Below are 21,308 nucleotides of genomic sequence, written 5' to 3' on the forward strand. Positions count from 1 at the left end.
ACCCCTGCCATCTTATCAGCTCCATGTTGACAGGCTTCCTGTAGAGAGCGCAGTGATTTATAATGAGATTACCTGCTGCCCAAGAAAAGCAATGGGAGAAAAAAAAGTCATGATGGATAAGACTATGCACTGTGAATTGTCAGCAGACTACAAATCGATATCGTACCTGCTAAATTCATATTTATTTTTAGGATCATACTGAGAAATGCAGTTCCCTAGATTTTAGTAGGCATTTACCGGACCATGCATTTACCGGACCACCTGTACAAAACAGATATAGTTGAATGCAGTATGTCCTTTAGATACTACTGCTGCCAAGCTGCTTTCCCCAACCTCTCCAGTGACTGTGTCCACATGCCAGCCTAGCTTTTAACTGAACAGCTGTGCCATTAGACTGGTTGCTAGGAATACACTGCCTATTGCCTAATAGCTACAATCTTTATATCATATTGTCCCTCGATGAATCCTTACCAACCAGTCCCAGTTCACTGAGACATTTGGCTCCAGGCCAGGCTCATCGGGCTGTTCTCGGAACTGCCTGCTCCCGGTGACCGCATGTGTTTCAGAGCGGCTCGCGGCGCAGGCACAGGTAAGGACTTACCTCTGCCTCGCCGGGCTTGGGAGTGAAGATGGCAGATCGCATGTGTTCGTCGGTGAACACTGCGAACTGGCCATCACTGCCTGCAGGTAGAGCTAAATAGAGATATGACCTTCTGAAATGGGCCTTGAATGGCCAAATATGACTGCCTTTAAGTATCTGTATTACAGCCAAAATAATTGGACCCCATGCAATTATACCACTCAAAGGGGTTGTCTGGGTTCAGAGCTGAAGCCGGACATACCCTTATATTCACCCAGGCAGCCCCCCTGAGGCTAGCATCGGAGCATCTCATGCTCCGATGCGCTCCCTTGCCCTGCACTAAATCGCGCAGGGCAAGGTCTCTTTTGTTACGTCACCGGATCTCCAAAAAATGCCTTTGCCCTGCGCGATTTAGTGCAGGGCAAATGAGAGGATCGGACCATGAACTGCTAAGATGCTCAAGTCAGGGGGGCTGCCGGAGTGAAAATGGAGGTATGTCTGGGTTTAGCCCTGGACCCGGACAACCCCTTTAAAGTGTAACTGTCATTTTATTTTATTTTTTGGCTAGTGTATTAGAGCTAGGCATGTATACCTGAGGCTACTTTCACACTAGCGTTTTTCTTTTCCGGCATTTAGTTCCGTCACAGGGGCTCAATACCGGAAAAAAACTGATCAGTTTTATCCCCATGCATTCTGAATGGAGAGTAATCCGTTCAGGATGCATTCAGGATGTCTTCAGTTCAGTCTTTTTGACTGATCCGACTTTTCAGAAAACCGTAGCATGTTGTATTTTTACCTCCGGCCAAAAATCCGGAACAATTTGACTGAACGCCGGATCCAGCCTTTTGCCCATTGACTTGCATTAATGCCGGATCCGGCGCCGTGTGTTCCGTCAAACCGAATCCGGCTTTTGCATGTTAAACCCCAAAAATGTGAAAAAAAAGTTAAAGTCCATAAATGGCGGATCTGTTTTTTCCAATGCATTTTTTCATTGTGATCAAAATCCTGATCAGGATTTAAATGTAATCTGTTTTCACGCGTTTTTCCGGATCCGGCGGGCAGTTCCGGTGTCGGAATTGAACGCCGGATTAAAACAACGCTAGTGTGAAAATAGCCTAAGTTAGTCTGTCAATGATTGCCAAAAGATCTGTAATTACCTTAGGCTACTTTCACACTTGTGTTCAGAGCGGATCCGTCTGGTGTCTGCTCAGATGGATCCGCTCCTATAATGCAGATGTTTGTATCCATTCAGAACGGATCCGTCTGCATTATAGTTTGAAAAAAATTCTAAGTGTGAAAGTAGCCTGAACGGATCCGTCCAGACTTTACATTGAAAGTCAATGGGGGACGGATCCGTTTGAAGATTGAGCCATATAGTGTCATCTTCAAACGGATCCGTCCCCATTGACTTACATTGTAAGTCTGGACGGATCCGCTTGCCTCCGCACGGCCAGGCGGACACCCGAACGCTGCAAGCAGCGTTCAGGTGTCCGCTTGCTGAGCGGAGCGGAGGACAAACGGAGCCAGACTGATGCATTCTCAGCGGATCCGCATCCACTCAGAATGCATTAGGGCTGGACGGATGCGTTCAGGGCCGCTTGTGAGCCCCTTCAAACGGAGCTCACGAGCGGACACCCGAACGCAGGTGTGAAAGTAGCCTGCTTTCATTAATGTCCCTTGACCCTTTCCACTGGTCCCTTAACCCTTTAAGGCCCGGATTTTTCTATTTATTTTTTTGCGTTTTCGTTTTGCGCTCCCTGCCTTCCCTGAGCCATAACTTTTTTACTTTTCTGTTCACATAGCCATATGAGGGCTTGTTTTTTGTGGGACAAGTTGTACTTTCCAACGCCACCATTTAATATTGCATATGATTTAGTGGGAAGCGGGGAAAAAATTCCAAATGGGGCGAAATTGCAAAAAAAAAGCTATTCCACCACAGTTTTACGGGTTTTTTAATTACGACTTTCGATGTGTGATAAAACTAACCAGTTAGGCCTCATGCACACGACAGTTTTTTTTTGCGGTCCGCAAAACGGATTTCCGTTGTTCCGTGATCTGTGACCGTTTTTTCTTCCGTGGGTCTTCCTTGATTTTTGGAGGATCCACGGACATGAAAAGTGAAAAAAAAAACTAAGTCAAGTTTGCATTGAAAATGATAGGAAAAACGGACACGGATCACGGACGCGGATGACTATCTTGTGTGCATCCGTGATTTTTCACGGACCCATTGACTTGAATGGGTCCGTGAACCGTTGTCCGTGAAAAAAATAGGACAGGTCATATTCTTTTCACGGACTGGAAAAACGGATCACGGACGCGGAAGCCAAACGGTGCATTTTCCGATTTTTCCACGGACCCATTGAAAGTCAACGGAACAACGGCCGCGGATGCACACAACGGTCGTGTGCATGAGGCCTTACTTTTATTCTACAGGTCGGTACAAATCCGGCGATATCTTATATGTATAGTTTTTCTTGCGCTTTGATAGTGATAAAAATCTATTTTGACCCCTATAGGTTTTTTGTAATTATGTGTACGGAGCTGTATGGGGCTCATTTTTTGCAGGGCGATCTGATCTGAACTTTTCATTAACACCATTCTGCAGTGTGTATGACTTTTTGATCACTTTTTATATATTTATTTATTTTAGAAAATGAAGCGACGTAAAAACGGCGAATCGGCCATTTGGACACTTTTTTTCAGTTTTTTTTATTTACTTATTTATTTTACACTTTTTTATAGTTACCATAGGGAACTATAACATGCAATCATTAGATTGCTATTATTATAGACTCCAATGCACTTGCATTGGAATCTATGATCATTATTTTACTAGTTTCCTATGGAGCCCTAATACAGGCAAGGTCTCCATAGGAAATACTATTCAGCAGCCTCCTGTCATTCATAAAGACAGGGGCTGCTGCATACTTGCTCCGGCTCCTCCGATCGCCAGACGGGGGAGCTGGAGCACAACTGAAAATGTGCACTTTCGGTTTCAGTGCGCTCAGATGCCATGGTCAGGATTGACCACGGAATCTGAGGGGTTAAATGTCTGCGATCGGCTTTACTGCCAATTGCGGACATGAGCCGCTGGTGTCTGCTAAAAGAATCAGGCGGCCACCCGTGGCTATGGCGCTCGCAGCAGGCAGGAGCAGGCGCCATCTTTACACACCCGCCCAGCATGAAGGGGTTAAAGACTGTTGCTATGGCTTGTCTGTCTTCCCTTTAGTATAAACAGAAGACAGAGGGGCGGTCCTTCACACTGCATGCCTGCATTAGGCTTCAGAGTGAGGAGGCGTGTCTCTCAGTCATCCAATCTGATTGAGTGGCAGGAAGTTGCCCTGCTAAGCAAGTGTGCATGGGAAGTGAGGGAAAGCAGTTTTGGCCTCAGAGAACTGTCAGAAGAGCCATCTTCAGAAGATCCTCATAATGTAGAGGTTAAAACAGCTGTATCTAAGGGAAAAAACTAAAGATTGCTTTATGCATAATGCTGCAGCAGCAACATATGCTAAAATTGATTTTTTGATGAAAACATGACAGTTACACTTTAAAGGGAACCTGTCACCGGGCTTTTGTGTATAGAGCTGAGGACATGGGTTGCTAGATGGCCGCTAGCACATCCGCAATACCCAGTCCCCATAGCTCTGTGTGCTTTTATTGTGTAAAACAAAATCGATTTGATACATATGCAAATTAACCTGAGATGAGTCCTGTCCCTCAGATGAGTCAGGGACAGGACTCATCTCAGGTTTATTTGCATATCTATCAAATTGGGTTTTTTACACAATAAAAGCACACAGAGCTATGGGGACTGGGTATTGTGGATGTGCTAGCAGCCATCTAGCAACCCATGTCCTCAGCTTTATACACAAAATCCCGGTGACAGGTTCCCTTTAAGGGTTTTATCTTAAAGGGAATCTATCAGCTGCAAAACACCCCTCAAACTAGATTAAGCGATGTACAGTATAAGTGGCACAGAGTGCGATTTTGTTACTTTTATCTTCATATTCACTTGCATTCCGACGCTGTGCTCCCACAAACCAGCAGTAAAATGCACGGAGAGGACAGGACTCCCGTGCTCATAATGGAGAAGACACAAAGCCACAGCACAGCGTCGTAATGCAAGTGAATATGAAGATAAAAATTACATAACCGGACTCGGCATCACACTAGACAACACTTACTCTAGTTTGGGGGTTGTTTCGGAGCTGACAGATTCCCTTTAAACTAGGGCTGCCAGTACACTTCCAGGTTTAGATAGGGTCATGTGTTTGAACCTAAAACTAAGGAGGACTCAAATAAAAGTAGAATATATTCAATATATTTTCTTTCCCTTTATTATCCACATCTGGTAATGGCTTTTAAACTACATAAAACAAACCTGATCAAAATGAACGTGTACAAGCCCCTTTAGGTTGGGTTTACATGTAGCAGCTGTAGGCCATAAGTGCTCTGTACAGTACAGCAAAGCCACTGCGGGTTGTGGTGGTTTCTTGGCAAGCACAGGTGGCACACATAACATGTGCCTCAGCTGTAAACCAACCATTACCAACCCAACGTAAAAGATGGGTTCACAAGAACTGTAGAGGTACAGTTTAACAGTTTAATATAGCTTGAAAGTTTCTCCGCCATGACTTTTGACAACTGCAGATCAGAGGAATATTTTATGGATCCCCTAGGAACTGCAGCTGTCGCTCATTTAAACTCGGAAAGTTGTGCTACAAAAAGTCACTGTGGAGCCCATGCAATAGGCCTCAGGCACAGCAGAACCGTGGAATTTTTGGCTAATCTCCCGGGCACTGCAGAGAGGGCTGCTTTCTCCCTGATGGGGACTCTACAACATCAAACAGTGCACATAAAAGGCGGTACTGTGGTGCAGAAAAGGGACATGGCATGCTGATAATGGGTGTGGTTATGTGGCACCTGGCCGACAACGTCTAAAAGTTGGCAAGTATGTCTTTATAGCCTCCATCAAATGCTGTATGTATGGAGCTCTTCTTCTGTAAAAACCAATGGCTCTAGGGCAAAAAAGGTCTTCTCATACACTTAGTGTTGGCATGAGGGCAGGTCCACATTAACTTATGCATTGCCCGTCTGTATTTCAAACAAGTCTCTAGGCATGCCCACAAGTATACAGACCCTAACAGACCCTGAATCATTTTAACTTATAATTGGGCCTAATAATACATCCAAAATATCAATGTATAACGCGTCCATAATGCACCCGAGTGGACCTAGCCTTAATCTGATTCCAGAGATGCAACAGAGAGCCCATGTGCTTAAAAGGGATTATGGCTCCATGCAAAATGTAGCCATAATGGGACCTGCATACATAACGTCTTAATCTGGTTGTTAATGAAAAGCAATATAGGTGGAGAACTTGTTTAAATAAAATGACAAAATCTTCTTGTACCCTAAAATCAACCATAGTCCATGCACTTTCCAATTTTTTCATGGAAAAATAGATACATGGTATCAGTGGTGCACCTAGCCTGTCTGCTGCCTGAGGCGAAAACTGAAATGGTGCCCCTCCCTCCCCAAAGCCAATTTCTTAACCTAACCCCTCGCACTTTGAATTACCGTATGTTTTACAGCACCCGTAGTAGTATTTCTGTATTAAAAGTGCGTTCCTATCATTGTTGTAAGATCACACAAGAATATACATAATGCCAGCAATAGGATGGAACCTAGAGCAATACTCAAACATCACGATCTAAAGACTTCAGGTAGTATTGATATGATAGTATTATAATTGCAATGATAATCATCTATGACTAGCTGCAGAGAACTTGTATCTGTCCCTCTGAAGTTCAGGTTAAAGTTCCTAGTACTTTGTGGAAGTGGGAATGTGTGTGTATACAGTAGGTGATATACAGATTATTCAGTGTAAACTTGTACTTTTCATTATTTGCTGTCACACTTGATGCCTGAACTAAAAACATAAGTGACCCAAAAAGTTGGTTTGCTAATAAAGGTGTTATCTTAAAGGAATCATTTTCAGGTTTTCACTTGACAAAAGATTTATAATGTATATCTTCTATGTGGATTGAGTGCTTTTGATTTCATGCTTACGATCAGGAATTCAGTTGTCATTTTGCTCTGGTAAGGCTACTTTCACATGCGCACAGTATTTTGGCAGGCTGTTCCTGCAGAGAACAGCCTGCCAGAGTTCTCCACAACCGGCATTGCTGGATGCTACTGGGATGTTTGCCGACTCCATTAACTATAAAGAGGTCCGACAGAGATCCAGCCACAACCCGAGAAATATGCCGAGAATCGGTCAGACAGAGACCGCCGCATGGTTTCAGCCTGCCAAAAGGCCGTTCTGCATATGTGAAACTAGCCTAAAGAGGGTACTATTTCTTCTTGTGGAGAGCAACTAGTAAGTAGAAGGGTATTTTTTAGTCAATGGAATGCTCCTCAGGTATGAAAATTGCCTCTTTCTAAATATAAAAGAAAACTATGCCTTTGGAAGGCAGCTATCCTACAAGTTCATGTTTGGCGTTGAGACATTACATAGGACTATAACCGAGCCAGTACCTCATCTGCAGACAGCTGTTTTGGGGTTATTGCCCCTCATCAGTGCAGATCAGAGCGACATGACACATACTACACACAGTCAAAGTCCAGGCTTTCTTTCTCTAGCACAGGTAAGAAAAAGACTAGATCTTAATTTTGGTAAAAACTCAGAATACAGTCTGTATGACCACCAGGGCAGTAGATGTTTGCCTATAGATATGTCATGCATCCATAAGAAGGTGATACACTTTAAATAGTGGTCAGATGAACAGCAAATTATACCCGACACACATGGGTTGGTAAACCCTTAAATGAGGACCAGGGAGTAAGCCGCTGTCAAACACTTCTTGCGACAAATTAGCTCCTCTATGAATAAAAGGATCGGGCATGTTATTATCCAACAGCCCGATCCTTATTTTCCCTATCTGCCAGAGAGGGAAAGGTGGGATACACATTCGATGTTTGGACAGTCCATTGAAAACCCCTGCAGTGCATTTCTGTCCATAGGGACTGAATTTATGTGCTTTCCATCAAAGGTTCCAATATTCTTCTAAATGCGCCTGTAACGGTCGCGTACACACACACACACACAGGGGGGAGGGAAGTGACCACTGCGCTCCACCCTTACCCCTGGCCCTGCCTACTTGCCTCGCGAGTCCTAATGACAGGGGACAACTGGACGGCAATCCCTAACTTGGAATAAGTGCAGGGATGACAGACAGACAAACAACAGGACGTGAACGGACCGAGTCAATACCAGGAAAGCTGCAAAGTACAAATGGAGCAAGCAGAGAATTGTCAGGAGAAGCCGGGGTCATAAATACCAGGAGAGCAGAGAAGTACAAGAGGAGTCCTAAGAGAGTAGTCAGGTGGGAGCCGAGGTCACAATACCAGGACGGATGCGCAGTACAGGAGGAGCAGGCAAAAGGATGGTCAGGGAACAGGATCAGGTAAGTATTCAGCAGTCTAACAAATAGCCAGGAACCTAGAAATTAACAGGCAACCTGTAGCCAGCAGGCTGCCTGTATTTATAGTGGGGAGTGAGGGTCATGTGACGTGGCCAGCGTCACATGACCGACAGACCAACCAGTCGAGCACCGAGTGATCAGCTCGGCGCTCAAGGCAGACTAGGAGCAGGGAGCCACCCAGCTAGTAAAGCCGCCCTGGGAATGAGGTCAAACACAGAACCTCATTCCAAAAGCTAAGCAACAGGTCTGCGGGCAATGGGGGACCGAGTGCACCTTCGGAACCCCGTGACAGTACCCCCCCTTTTACGAGGGGCCACCGGACCCAAGACTTCAGGCGATGGCTTTTCAGGGTGTTCTAAATGAAATTTACGAACAAGTCTAGGAGCATGAACCTCCCTGGCAGGTACCCAAGATCTCTCTTCAGGTCCATACCCCTTCCAGTGAATCAGGTACTGCAAGGAATTACGCACCTTCCTGACATCCACTATTTTAGACACCACATACTCGACAGCATCATTAACAAGAACCGGCAGAGGCGAGGCTTTTGATGGTACTACCGGTTCAAAATATTTTTTAAGCAGAGATTTATGGAACACATTATGAATGTGGAATGACTCAGGGAGCTCCAACCTAAAAGATACCGGGTTAATTACTTCCGTGATCTTATATGGTCCAATAAAACGAGGAGCAAATTTTTTGGAAGTTACCTTGAGAGATAGATTCTTGGAGGACAACCATACTTTATCCCCAACCTGAAAGTTTACCCCCCTTGAACGTCTCCTATCGGCCTTGAGTTTTTGAGAACATTGAGCCTTTTCTAGGTTCGATTAACCCGGGCCCAAACTGTGCACAGTTCAGAGGAGAGTTTATCCGCTCCAGGGTTAGAGGAGGAGACGGACGACCCAGAATGAAAACGGGGATGAAAACCATGGTTACAAAAGTAAGGGGAGACCCCAGCAGAAGAATTGACACGGTTATTCAAAGCAAATTCAGCCAACGGAAGGAATTTGACCCATAATTGCTGGTCATCAGCAACATACAACCTCAAGAATTGTTCCACAGACTGATTAAGGCGTTCAGTCTGCCCATTACTCTCAGGATGGTAGGCGGAAGAAAAAGACAATGAAATTTTACATCTTTGACAGAAGGCCCTCCAGAATTTGGACACAAACTGCACACCCCTGTCAGAAACAATATTTTCCAGGATGCCATGTAAACGAACAATCTCTCTCACAAAAATAGACGCCAGGGTTTTAGCATTCGGAAGTTTAGACAGGGGAATGAAATGAACCATCTTGCTAAACCTATCGACCACTACCCAAACCACAGTCTTACCCTCTGCCAGCGGTAGGTCAGTTATAAAGTCCATCGAGATATGGGACCAGGATCTACTGGGAATGGGTAGGGGTCGTAGGTTACTAGCAGGGCGAGTCCTAGGTGTCTTGGACCTGGCACAAACCTCACAGGCTGACACGTAGGACTTGACATCCCTAGTTAGAGTGGGCCACCAATAAGATCTAGAAACCAGATCCTTAGTGCCCTCAACACCCGGATGTCCACAAAAGGCAGAATCGTGACACTCACCCAACAGCTGGAGACAAAATTGTACGGGAACAAACAACTTATCTGTTGGGGTGGATACCGGTGCCAGATGTTGTTCAGACCTAATGCGTGCCGAGATATCCTGGGTAAGAGCTGCTAAGAAGATTTTTGCTGGTAGGATGGATTCAGGTGGTACCTCAGTAGGTTGAAAAGCCTGGAAGCTCCGAGATAATGCGTCCGCCTTCACATTTTTACTTCCCGGCCTGAACGTGATGGAAAAATCAAAACGAGTAAAAAACAGAGCCCATCTGGCTTGACGGGGATTCAACCTCTTAGCAGACTCGAGAAACATAAGGTTTTTATGGTCAGTGACAACAGTTACACAATGTCTTGCCCCCTCCAGGAAATGCCTCCACTCCTCAAATGCCCATTTAATGGCCAGCAGCTCCCTATTCCCTATGTCGTAGTTTCTCTCCGTGGGAGAGAATTTCCTGGAGAAGAAGGCACATGGTCTCAGATTAGTGAGGCTAGCAGGACCTTGTGAAAGGACTGCTCCTACGCCGTCCTCGGACGCATCCACCTCCACAATAAAAGGTTTTTCCTGATCAGGCTGGATCAGAATGGGAGCGCTACTGAATGCCTTTTTTAATTTTTCAAATGAAGAAATGGCCTCAGTAGACCAATTCTCCAAATCCGCCCCTTTCTTAGTAAGGTCGGTCAACGGTTTAGCAATTACGGAAAAATTCATAATAAATTTACGATAGTAATTGGCGAAACCTAAGAACCGTTGTAAGGCCTTTAAGGATGAAGGTCTTACCCATTCCTTAATTGCTAGTACTTTACCAGGATCCATCTTGAAGGCGTGAGGAGTCAGAACATGCCCTAGAAACAGAATCTCCTGTACACCAAAGACACATTTCTCTTGTTTAGCGGATAGCTGATTCTCCCTCAACACCTCTAATACTTGTTTAACATGAGACACATGGGATTCGAAGTCAGGAGAGAAGATCAAAATGTCGTCAAGATAGACAATAACAAATTTACCTAAGAACTCCCTAAGAATGTCATTCATGAAGTTTTGGAACACAGCTGGGGCATTGCTGAGTCCAAAAGGCATCACTTGATATTCAAAGTGTCCTACCGGAGTATTGAACGCCGTCTTCCATTCGTCTCCCTCCTTGATTCGGATTAGATTGTATGCCCCTTTCAGGTCAATTTTGGAAAACCAGGTTGCCACCAGAACCTGGTTAAATAAATCCGGAATCAATGGGGAGTATCTATTCTGGACAGTGATTTTATTTAATCTCCGGTAATCGATACATGGCCTAAGACCACCATCTTTTTTCTTAACGAAGAAAAACCCCGCCCCCATAGGAGAGACAGAAGGTCTAATATGCCCTTTACCAAGGCTCTCCTTAATATAATCTTCCATGGCCTTGCGTTCGGGCATAGAAAGATTAGAAATTTGTCCTTTAGGAAACTTGGCCCCCTCTACTAGCTCTACAGGGAGTGCAGAATTATTAGGCAAGTTGTATTTTTGAGGATTAATTTTATTATTGAACAACAACCATGTTCTCAATGAACCCAAAAAACTCATTAATATCAAAGCTGAATATTTTTGGAAGTAGTTTTTAGTTTGTTTTTAGTTTTAGCTATTTTAGGGGGATATCTGTGTGTGCAGGTGACTATTACTGTGCATAATTATTAGGCAACTTAACAAAAAACAAATATATACCCATTTCAATTATTTATTTTTACCAGTGAAACCAATATAACATCTCAACATTCACAAATATACATTTCTGACATTCAAAAACAAAACAAAAACAAATCAGTGACCAATATAGCCACCTTTCTTTGCAAGGACACTCAAAAGCCTGCCATCCATGGATTCTGTCAGTGTTTTGATCTGTTCACCATCAACATTGCGTGCAGCAGCAACCACAGCCTCCCAGACACTGTTCAGAGAGGTGTACTGTTTTCCCTCCTTGTAAATCTCACATTTGATGATGGACCACAGGTTCTCAATGGGGTTCAGATCAGGTGAACAAGGAGGCCATGTCATTAGATTTTCTTCTTTTATACCCTTTCTTGCCAGCCACGCTGTGGAGTACTTGGACGCGTGTGATGGAGCATTGTCCTGCATGAAAATCATGTTTTTCTTGAAGGATGCAGACTTCTTCCTGTACCACTGCTTGAAGAAGGTGTCTTCCAGAAACTGGCAGTAGGACTGGGAGTTGAGCTTGACTCCATCCTCAACCCGAAAAGGCCCCACAAGCTCATCTTTGATGATACCAGCCCAAACCAGTACTCCACCTCCACCTTGCTGGCGTCTGAGTCGGACTGGAGCTCTCTGCCCTTTACCAATCCAGCCACGGGCCCATCCATCTGGCCCATCAAGACTCACTCTCATTTCATCAGTCCATAAAACCTTAGAAAAATCAGTCTTGAGATATTTCTTGGCCCAGTCTTGACGTTTCAGCTTGTGTGTCTTGTTCAGTGGTGGTCGTCTTTCAGCCTTTCTTACCTTGGCCATGTCTCTGAGTATTGCACACCTTGTGCTTTTTGGGCACTCCAGTGATGTTGCAGCTCTGAAATATGGCCAAACTGGTGGCACGCTTGACTTTTCTCAGTTCATGGGCAGTTATTTTGGGCCTTGGTTTTTCCACACGCTTCTTGCGACCCTGTTGACTATTTTGAATGAAACGCTTGATTGTTCGATGATCACGCTTCAGAAGCTTTGCAATTTTAAGAGTGCTGCATCCCTCTGTAAGATAGCTCACTATTTTTGACTTTTCTGAGCCTGTCAAGTCCTTCTTTTGACCCATTTTGCCAAAGGAAAGGAAGTTGCCTAATAATTATGCACACCTAATATAGGGTGTTGATGTCATTAGACCACACCCCTTCTCATTACAGAGATGCACATCACCTAATATGCTTAATTGGTAGTAGGCTTTCGAGCCTATACAGCTTGGAGTAAGACAACATGCATAAAGAGGTTGATGTGGTCAAAATACTCATTTGCCTAATAATTCTGCACTCCCTGTATGGTACAATCATAAGGTCTATAGGGGGGGTAGAACCTCCGGGGTTGGTGATGAGAATACATCAGAATATTCTCTAACAACAGAGGGTAAAGTATCAGACTTTACTGAGACCCCAGCCTGTACCACGGACAAGCAGAGTCACACTTAGGCCCCCATCTCACCAACTCCCCATTGGACCAATCTATAGTGGGGTTATGTAGTCGGAGTCAAGGCAACCCTAGTACCACCTCAGCAGGTAGGTTCACCAGGACTAGAAGCGAACATCTCTCTGAGTGGCACACACCCACGGTTAGAGAAATCTCCGAGGTACATAAGCTCACCGTACCACCAATAAGAGGAGTAGCATCAATAGCCATGACATGGATAGGAGTTGGTAAGGCAAACATAGGAATACCCAATCTTACAGCATACTCAGAGTCAATAAAGCTAGCCGCTGAGCCAGAATCAATAAAGGCCTTACCCGGCCATTTATCTACTCCCAGAGAAATCGTAATGGGTACCGAAAGCTTACATTTAGAAAATTTAGGGTGTACCTGGTCTTTAGGTTGCCTTGTCTTAGGAGACTTGACAGAGAGGACCTTCTTAGGACACTGGTTGATCCAATGGTCAGGATCTCCACAGTAAAAGCATTCTCCACTTCTGCGGCGAAGATTCCCTCGGGTCATGCCAACCTGCATGGGTTCCTCGGTGGAGACCTCAGCATTGTCTCTGGGATAGGCCTCTGGCTGGACCACCATCTGGGAAGAGAACTGTTGTTCCTGTCGTCTCTCTCTAACCCGTCGGTCAAGTCGGACAACAAGGGTCATCATCTCCATCTCCTGATAACTGACCAGAAGATCCTTTAATTTATCAGACAGACCTGACCTGAACTGACTCTTCAGGGCTGGTTCGTTCCATCCTGAGGGGACACACCACCTTCTGAATTGGGTGCAATAATCCTCCGCTCGTAAATTGCCCTGAACCAGTGCCTTTAGAGCCGTCTCGGCTACTAGAGCCCTGTCTGGTTCATCATAGAGGGTACCCAAGGCCTGAAAGAACACCTCCACAGAATATAAACAACTGGTGCCAGCAGGTAAAGAGAACGCCCAGTCCTGGGGATCACCCTGTAATCGGGAAATGATAATGCCCACTCGTTGACTCTCGGGGCCAGAGGACACGGGGCGCAAACGGAAGTAAAGTTTGCAACTCTCCTTAAAAGAGAGAAACTTCCTCCGGTCTCCAGAAAAGGGTTCTGGGAGCTTTATCTAGGGCTCAAAATGCGGACTGGAGGCCTGAGGAGTGGAAGAACCTTGCCCTAACTCAAAAGAACTGAGTTTTTCCCCTAACTCCTGCACCCTCTGTGTCAGATTAGAGACATGGTCAGTCAGGGTCACCAGAGGATTCATAATACAGTGGTTATTGGGCCTGTTAATCTGTAACGGTCGCGTACACACACACACACACAGGGGGGAGGGAAGTGACCACTGCGCTCCACCCTTACCCCTGGCCCTGCCTACTTGCCTCGCGAGTCCTAATGACAGGGGACAACTGGTCGGCAATCCCTAACTTGGAATAAGTGCAGGGATGACAGACAGACAAACAACAGGACGTGAACGGACCGAGTCAATACCAGGAAAGCTGCAAAGTACAAATGGAGCAAGCAGAGAATTGTCAGGAGAAGCCGGGGTCATAAATACCAGGAGAGCAGAGAAGTACAAGAGGAGTCCTAAGAGAGTAGTCAGGTGGGAGCCGAGGTCACAATACCAGGACGGATGCGCAGTACAGGAGGAGCAGGCAAAAGGATGGTCAGGGAACAGGATCAGGTAAGTATTCAGCAGTCCATCAAATAGCCAGGAACCTAGAAATTAACAGGCAACCTGTAGCCAGCAGGCTGCCTGTATTTATAGTGGGGAGTGAGGGTCATGTGACGTGGCCAGCGTCACATGACCGACAGACCAACCAGTCGAGCACCGAGTGATCAGCTCGGCGCTCAAGGCAGACTAGGAGCAGGGAGCCACCCAGCTAGTAAAGCCGCCCTGGGAATGAGGTCAAACACAGAACCTCATTCCAAAAGCTAAGCAACAGGTCTGCGGGCAATGGGGGACCGAGTGCCACATAACTGAAAACCAATATAAGGGCAGTGCTAATAATGGGCACAGTGATGTAGTCAATAAAGCCCAAACATTTACTATGCAATGTAATACTTTTATAATGCATATAGAGGCTTATTACCATGGTCATTGCTCTCAATAGCATGTGCTGTGAGAGGGTATCAATTTTGGTTTTGAGTTGGGTAGCAGACCTTCGACATATGTTTCTATCAATATCTGGCAAAAATCAAATATAAAACCAAGTCAATAACATATGACTATAGTATAGACACGTGTATTATAATTAAAGTCATCTAGAATATAGTTACATCCACATAATATACCTATCGTGCATTAAGAGATGAGTACAATTCACACTGCATACTCAGAAGTACAGTATAGTATATAGATACACAACATCATACGCATGTGCCTTTTCCAAAAACAGGACCATTACTATTGAGTTGACCTCATCTTTGTGATTCCCACTCCTTATCTTCACAGGGATGCACATCTATTTAGTCACAAGAGCATAAGTAAGATTGGACACTAAGCCAAGAGTTGTATCAGCACACCAACCAAGGTATTCAGTAGGGTGGATGGCTATGTGAAAATCCAGCAAGTTCTCCAACACAAAACTAGGCAAACCATGTTGTACACACAGGGATATTATACTGAATCAAGAAATTACCTTCCCCAAACTAATGACAACGTTTCAAGAACCTAGTTATATAGGGTGTTAATGTCCAATTACATTCTCTGCAGTGGAGCTAAGGGGACCACCCTCACAGTATTTTATCCCTCTACCAGACTACAGTCGGCACTGAAATCCCTACATCTGTCAGACTTTCATATGGCAGCATCAGAAATTGCTTGGCATTACTGATGATCAGGCTTTTGTACACCTATTTTGTAAGATACAGTAGTTTTCAAGGCTGTAAAAAACATATCCATCCAGTTCAGCCTATAATCCTTCAATGTTGATCAAAAGAAAGGCTAAAAACTCCATGATCTAGAAGCAAATTGTCATCATCTTAGTAAAAAATTATTTCCTGAATCCAAATCTGGCAATCAGTATAAATCTCTGGAATAACAACCTTTCTCCAAAAATCTGTTTTTCCCCAAGGGTTGTTAGAAATGCTAAAAAGAAGTGATTTTTTTTAACTGACATGAAAAACCCTTTGCCGTACAGATGGAAAAAAAATGGATACACAGAACACAGTTGGAGAGAATTTTTTTACACTTTGCATAAGTCTAAGTTCACATTTGTGATCATACCCACATATTGACACTCATCCCCAGAAGAGTATGGACGCAGCTTAAAGTACAATTTACACGATTCCTTGAACCGAATGAAATTGTGACTTCCCCCGGAAAATCTGTCCGAGAGGGCAAACTTAGGTTCAGGGCAAGCAATCGGAACCAGCCGCCTGTGGTCTCTGAATCCGTAAGACTGTTGCGCGAAGGTCAGCTACCTCCAAAGACAGCCCTGCAGCTGTTCGACCAGTACAGACATAGGATCCATATCTGCACTGACCTGAACGAAATGGCGGTTTTTATGGTGGTATATAATGTCACGATCAGTGTGGGGGGGAAAACTCGACACTGAACACAGGAGGGAAGGTGAACAGTAACTGGGCTTGGAAACTAGGGAAGAAACAGGTCACTAGTAATGGACGAACATCTGCCAGGACAGTGCGCGAACGCGATCAAATGTTCGCGAACCGCAAGTTCGCTGCGGGTCCCATTCATTTTAATGGCAGGCAAACCTGAAAAACCTTCAGCTCATATTTGCAGCCAAGAAATAATTACTAGAAGTGCACAAATAGTCCCACAACATGGACAGTGACATACCAGATTATTGATATAGTATTATTAGAATTTGCGATCTCTATTCATTATTTTTTTCAATGCGAAATATCGGCAATATAATTTTCGCGTACGTGCATGCGCAAGTGCACTATACAGTACCCAAATGCACTATAAAGAAAGTATATTGGTATATAACACCCCGCTTCAATCAGTTTTTTGGGGGGACGACTGGTATATCACACCAGTAGAAATGATTTGTTCCAATAACGCTTGTCCCTCTATATACCTGCAGTATCGCAGCAGAACCGCACACAACTACCGCACAATACAAATGCACTATAATATACTTTCTAACATAGAAAGTATATTATAACATTGTACAAGGAAGGAAATCCATTAGAATATACATAAAGATAAAACGTAACCTTTAATAATTTTACTATGCGGGTTCATTCACATGTCCGTAAGTGTTTTGTGGATCCGCAAAACACGGACACCGGCAATGTGCATTCTGCAATTTGCGGACCGCACATCGCCGGGACTATAATAGAAAATGCCTAATCTTGTCTGCAATTGCGGACAAGAATAGGACATGTTCTATTTTTTGCGGAAACGGAAGCACGAATGCGGAAGTGCAGATCCGCAAATGCGAAACGGATGCGGACCCATTTTGCGGACGTGTGAATGTAAAAATGAAAACAAATTAAATTATTAAAGTTAAGCAAAAAGCATAGATGTGGTAGGCAATAACAAGTGCTTGGCGGCACTAAATCAGGTACTCGGCGGCACCAAATCAGAAACCATATGTCCTACCACAATCCGGGGGGCTCCAGTGCACATCCATGAATCCCGGAGGGAAAGCAAAAAACATCTATCCCTGGGCTAGATGATGATGTGGCATTGAAGGACAGGGTGGGCAATATTGCACTACAGGGGGTGCTATCCTTGCCCTGATAGTCTAACCACAGACCACCCACCCTGATAAGAGCAACCCTGTCCGTAACCTTACCCTATATAAAAATGGCCCTAGTAAGCCCCTAGCCCCTAGGCCCCTGACTTCCAGGTGATCACTATATAGATCTATCTACAGTGGGATGCGAAAGTTTGGGCAACCTTGCTAATCGTCATGATTTTCCTGTATAAATCGTTGGTTGTTATGATAAAAAATGTCAGTTAAATATATCATATAGGAGACACACACAGTGATATTTGAGAAGTGAAATGAAGTTTATTGGATTTACAGAAAGTGTGCTATAATTGTTTAAACAGAATTAGGCAGGTGCATAAATTTGGGCACTGTTGTCATTTTATTGATTCCAAAACCTTTAGAACTAATTCTTGGAACTCAAATTGGCTTGGTAAGCTCAGTGACCCCTGACCTACATACACAGGTGAATCCAATTCCAATCCAATTATGAGAAAGAGTATTTAAGGGGGTCGATTGTAAGTTTCCCTCCTCTTTTAATTTTCTCTGAAGAGTAGCAACATGGGGGTCTCAAAACAACTCTCAAATGACCTGAAGACAAAGATTGTTCACCATCATGGTTTAGGGGAAGGATACAGAAAGCTGTCTCAGAGATTTCAGCTGTCTGTTTCCACAGTTAGGAACATATTGAGGAAATAGAAGACCACAGGCTCAGTTCAAGTTAAGGCTCGAAGTGGCAGACCAAGAAAAATCTCGGATAGACAGAAGCGACGAATGGGGAGAACAGTCAGAATCAACCCACAGACCAGCACCAAAGACCTACAACATCATCTTGCTGCAGATGGAGTGACTGTGCATCGTTCAACCATTCGGCGCACTTTACACAAGGAGATGCTGTATGCGAGAGTGATGCAGAGGAAGCCTTTTCTCCGCCCACAGCACAAAAAGTGCCGCTTGAGGTGGGCTAAAGCACATTTGAACAAGCCAGCTTCATTTTGGAATAAGGTGCTGTGGACTGATGAAACTAAAATTGAGTTATTTGGCCATAACAAGGGGCGTTATACATGGAGGAAAAAGAACACAGCATTCCAAGAAAAACACCTGCTACCTACAGTAAAATATGGTGGTGGTTCCATCATGCTGTGGGGCTGTGTGGCCAGTGCAGGGACTGGGAATCTTGTCAAAGTTGAGGAACGCATGGATTCCACTCAGTATCAGCAGATTCTAGAGACCAATGTCCAGGAGTCAGTGACAAAGCTGAATCTGCGCCGGGGCTGGATCTTTCAACAAGACAACGACCCTAAACACTGCTCAACATCCACTAAGGCATTTATGCAGAGGAACAAGTACAACGTTCTGGAATGGCCATCTCAGTCCCCAGACCTGAATATAATTGAAAATCTGTGGTGTGACTTAAAGAGAGCTGTCCATGCTCGGAAGCCATCAAACCTGAATGAACTAAAGATGTTTTGTAAAGAGGAATGGTCCAAAATACCTTCAACCAGAATCCAGACTCTCATTGGAACCTACAGGAAGCGTTTAGAGGCTGTAATTTCCGCAAAAGGAGGATCTACTAAATATTGATTTCATTTCTTTTTTGTGGTGCCCAAATTTATGCACCTGCCTAATTTTGTTTAAACAATTATAGCACACTTTCTGTAAATCCAATAAACTTCATTTCACTTCTCAAATATCACTGTTTGTGTCTCCTATATGATATATTTAACTGACATTTTTTACCGTAACAACCAACGATTTATACAGGAAAATCATGACGATTAACAAGGTTGCCCAAACTTTCGCATCCCACTGTATGTGTTTTTGACTCATTATAAAAGTATATTATAAGTATATCACACCCCTCTGTGTATCACACCTATCAATAGCACATCTATACCAGTCCTTAAAAAGACTTGTGTGGCCCTATTAGCTAGCGTTTGGTGTCCCTAACAAAAAGTATAATATGGTTGTACCTGCGCTGTCAGTGGGTCACCTTCCTAACTCTGCAAGCAAGTAGTATACAGTGCCGCTGCTAAGTACCTAAAAGGATATTGGATGCCCCGATCCCATTAAACATGCATAAATGTATACAATTGATTGCGGTACCTGCGCTGGGATAAAGGAAAAATGTTGAGCAGAGGGTGATAGAAAGTACCTGTTCTGATGAAAAGGTAATTCAATACTGCTGTGATGTACAGGAAGTGTTCAGTCCATCGGTGATGCAGGATAAGTGGCAGTGCTTCTTGCTCAACTTCAAGAAGCGCGCACCGCTCCGGCCGGTAGCTGGCGCGCGCGCAAAGGACCCTGTTGGTATGGGATTCCGGAGCGTGGAGTGTGACGTCACAACAATCCTACGGCAAGTTCCAAGGACCAAAAAACCAACCCTACACGTTTCAAAGTCTACGGGCTTCTTCGTCAGTGGTGTACCTAACAGCCTGTCCCTGCTCCACACAGCAACCTCTCCCTACACTGGCAAAACACTGAATGTAAAATGGCGGCCAGATCAGGTTTATTTATAAGGTAGGGGGTATGTCCATGTGCTGAAATGTCTCAATTGGCTGTCCTGTACCACCTGATGGATGTGTCATGGGTCAAAGTTTTTCACAATGTAAAAGAATATGGCGGGCGCGAATATCTCCATATGTTCGCATGTTCGGCGAATCGCGAACACTCAAAGTTCGCCGCAAAACGACCGCCGGGCGAACCGCAAGGCCATCTCTACAGGTCACCTCCTAACCAACCCTAATCCGGGCCCTAACTATCTATCAATATGAATATACCCTGAAGGTAGGAATATTCATATGCAGTATACCTAGGCCTTTATATCCCTATAAGCCGGTATAAAGGTTAGGACCAGAGACAACCCATTCCTCCCCAGATGGACGAATGGAAATCTCTGTCTCAGGCCCCGATACAAACAGGGAATATAACAAACACAAACAAATGCGACACTTAACTTCTGTAGAGACGGACGATCAGGAACACCAGAGACAAACTCACACCAGCTCAGCCAAACCCAAATGAAGCTATCTACCGCATAGTCAGAAGGGTGGGGTCAGACTATAAGGTGCAGAAGTGATGACGACTGAGCAACAGCTGAGCAAAGGGAAGTGGTCATTAACCCTATCAACACTGAATCAAGAGAAATCAAGGAGGCTATCAGATTTCTACACGCTCAGCCAATCTCCTTGATTTCCTGACATCAGTCCCCTGAGGGACTGTGACATGTATAGCCTTTTTCAGAGATGGTGGATGAGCACTAGTAAAATGGAGGATGCTATTTCTATCTGTTTCTTTCTTATGAAGATCTGTGGATAAGTGGCCCTGCTGATCTTTGATCACTTTGGTATCCAAGAAACTAACAATTCTATCATCATAGATCAATGTGAACTGTAATCCATCACAGGCATTATTCAAATCATCGATGAAGGGCAAGAGGGTCTCACGTGGCCCCGCCAATATGTGAAAAATGCAGTCGATAAACATTTTCCAGATATTATTCCTATACAAATCGGTGTCATACACATGTGTCCTCAAAATATGACAAAACGCATTTGCATAGGGCGGGGCCACGTTCGACCCCATCGCGGTCCCACGATTCTGCAAGTAATAGCTGTCAAACATAAAATAATTCTCATATAAAACCAGGTGCAGCAATTGCAACTAAAATTTTACATTAAGATTAACATTGAAACAGAGTGTGTTATCAACACAGCGGAAGGGCACCTTCCCGTGTCTGCATTGTCTCCAGTGTTGTCACATAATTAAATGTCAGTATTTTCACCATCCCCATACAGGGCGTGCTTTTGCTGTGGAGGGTCTTTTCATGTGTGAATCCACAAACGT

This window comes from Bufo bufo, chromosome 8 (genome assembly GCF_905171765.1).
Source record: "Bufo bufo chromosome 8, aBufBuf1.1, whole genome shotgun sequence".
NCBI lineage: Eukaryota > Metazoa > Chordata > Amphibia > Anura > Bufonidae > Bufo > Bufo bufo.